Raw genomic sequence first — 3,311 nt, 5'->3', positions numbered from 1 at the left:
AGAATATTTTTAAGGCTTTTCTGTTGGTTGAAATGTTATCGTATCTGGTGGAAACTTGATAAGTAATGTCTTCGGAGGATAGGTTATCAATAGCTATTCTTGAAAGTTTTTTGGAGCCTCTTTGATAATACGAGGGATGCCCTTGACATATTTTATACGTAGATGACTCTCTCCATCTGTAATTCGACGTTCCAGTTCGGCCTTAAGGTTTTTAAAAAGCATTTGCTGGTGAGGGGTTTGGTCATAAAATATTTTTAAGTTGTCATCTTGCAATTTAGTCTTGTTTCTGAGTATATCTTGAGCTATTTCTGATGCCTGGAAGGTCACCTTTATTGGTCTATTTGTATCGTTCTTATATTTACCAAGACGCTTAGTTATAACAGGGTCTGGGCAATTTGAAGATATTTGTTTTATAATTTTTATTACCTCATTTTTGTCTACAGTTTGCCATTCTTTTGGGTCCAAATTGTTAGGTTCCGGGATACCACTAATAATTATGTTTTTGCTTCTCCAGGTGCGTTCGGCAAGCTCGGTTGCTATTTCATCATAGGAGAGATTTTTAGTTTCAGATGAGTTGGACTTTATTGTTTGTATTTCTGTCTCCAAGACTTTGATTTTTTCGTCGCTTTTGTGAGCCGAGCTTGCCAATTTTTTCAGCTCACCGGGAGATTCCGATCACACCCCCCATACATCATTTTCACCCCCTGACGCTCCTTCTGGGAGAACAACCCTGTCAGTGAGTCAGTCAGTCAGTCAGTCAGTCAGTCAGTACATGGGTTTGTAGCTTTATATAATATAACTAGATGTCGCGTGGTTCGCTCGCAGCAAGCTGCTCGCGTGTCTTGTTTTCCCGCCATTTTTTTACCGCGATAGAATTTGACCAAGACTTGAATTGGTCTCGTGAAATCAAAAAAGTTCTAGGTGCTATGGTTTTGCCAGGCCGTAGGGTGACCCCTGATGCGGAGCAGTTTTCCAAGATGACGTTCCGATCACACCCCAATACATCATTTTTACCTCTGAGACATTTTCTGGAAAAACAAAAATTTGTATGGCGGCCATCTTGTTTTTCGCCCATTTTGTTTTTTTTTTCACTGGCAATAAAATTTGACCAAGACTTTAATAGGCTTCGTGAAAACAAAAAAGTTCCAGGTGCGATAGTTTCGCCAGGCCGTAGGGTGTCTCCCTGATGCGGAGCAGTTCTCGAAAACCTGGAAGTATACCCGTACTCTACATGACATTCCGATCACATCTCTGTACATAATTTTTACCTTCGATTCATTTCCGGGAAAAACGAAAATTTTGTATGGCGGCCATCTTGTTTTTCCGCCATTTTGTTTTTTTTTCACCGGCGATTGTATTTGACCAAAATTTAAATAGGTTTCGTGAAAAAAGAATTGTTCCAGGTTTTATGGTTTTGCCAGGCCGTAGGGTGTCTCCCTGATGCGGAGCAGTTTTTCAAGATCGAGCAAAATCGAAATACTCAACATGACGATCCGATCACATCCTTATACATATTTTTTACCTGCGAGGCATTTTCGGGAAAAACGAAAATTTTGTATGGCGGCCATCTTGTTTTTCCGCCATTTTGATTTTTTTTCACCGGCGATTGGATTCGACCAAGATTTAAATATGTAATGCGAAAAAAAAATTGCTCCAGGTTTTATAGTTTTGCCAGGCTGTAGGGTGCCGCCCTGATGCGGAGCAGTTTTCAAAGATCGAGAAGTATTTCCATTTTCAACAAGACGTTCCGATTACAACCCCATACACAGTTTTTACCCCCGAAGCATTTTTTGAAAAAATAACATTTTGTATGGCGGCCATCTTGTTTTACCGCCATTTTGTTTTTTTTTCACCGGCGATTGGATTTGACCAAGATTTAAATAGGTTTTGCGAAAAAAAAATTGATCCAGGTCTAATAGTTGCGCCAGACTGTAGGGTGTCTCCCTGATACGGAGCAGTTTTCCAAGATCTGGAAGTTTTCCCATACACACCGGAAGATCTTGATTACACCCCCCATACATCATTTTTACCCCCCGAGGCTCCTTCTGGGAGAACAACTCTGTCAGTGAGTCAGTCAGTCAGTCAGTCAGTCAGTCAGTACATGGGTTTGTAGCTTTATATAATATAATTTTCTGAAAAAATAAAAATTTATATGGCGGCCATCTTGTTTTTCGGCCAATTTGTTTTTTTTTTTCACTGGCAATAAAATTTGACCAAGATTTAAATAGGTTTCGTGAAAACAAAAAAGTTCCAGGTGCGATTGTTTCGCCAGGCCGTAGGGTGTCTCCCTAATGCGGAGCAGTTTTCGAAAACCTGGAAGTATTTCCATATTCAACTTGACGTTTTGATCACACTTCCTATACATCATATTTACCCCCGATGCATTTTCGGGAAAAACGAAAATTTTTGAATGGCGGCCATCTTGTTTTTCCGCCATTTTGATTTTTTTTCAACAGTGATTGAATTTGACACAACAACCGACAAGAGCGTGGCTCTTAAATTGATGATTGATGATGATGATTGAATTTGACTAAGATTTAAGTAGATTTCGTGAAAACAAAAAAGTTCCAAGTGCGATAGGTTTGCCAGGCCGTAGGGTGTCTCCCTGATGCGGAGAAGTTTCTGAAGATCAAGAAGTATTTCCATACTTGAAAAGACACTTCGATTACATTCCCATACATCATTTTTACCCCCGAGGCATTTTTAGGAAAAAAGAAAAATTTGTATGGCGGCCATCTTGATTGTTCGCCATTTTGATTTTTTTTCACCGGCAGTTAAATTTGACCAAGATTTAAATAGGTATGGTGAAAACTAAAAAGTACCACGTGCGATAGTTTCACCAGGCCGTAGGGTGTCTCCCTGATGCGGAGCAGTTTTTGAAGATGAAGAAGCATTTTCGTACTTCACGTGACCTTCCGATTACACCCCCATACACAGTTTTTACCCACGAGACATTTTCTGGGAAAACAATATTTTGTATGGCGGCCATCTTGTTTTTCCGCCATTTAGATTTTTTTTCACCCACAATAGAATTTGACCAAGATTTAAATAGGTTTCGTGAAAAAAGAATCGTTCCAGGTGCGATAGTTGCGCCAGGCCGTAGGGTCTCTCCCTGATGCGGAGCAGTTTTCCAAGATCTGGAAGTTTTCCCATACTCACCGGAAGATCTTGATCACACCCCCCATACATCATTTTTACCCCCCGACGCTCCTTCTGGGAGAACAACCCTGTCAGTGAGTCAGTCAGTCAGTCAGTCAGTACATGGGTTTGTAGCTTTATATAATATAACTAGATGGTGCTAAGTGCGCTCG

Source organism: Pectinophora gossypiella, unplaced genomic scaffold, assembly GCF_024362695.1.
Source record: "Pectinophora gossypiella unplaced genomic scaffold, ilPecGoss1.1 Pgos_33, whole genome shotgun sequence".
Classification (NCBI taxonomy): domain Eukaryota; kingdom Metazoa; phylum Arthropoda; class Insecta; order Lepidoptera; family Gelechiidae; genus Pectinophora; species Pectinophora gossypiella.
Note: the sequence above shows the minus strand (reverse complement) of the source record.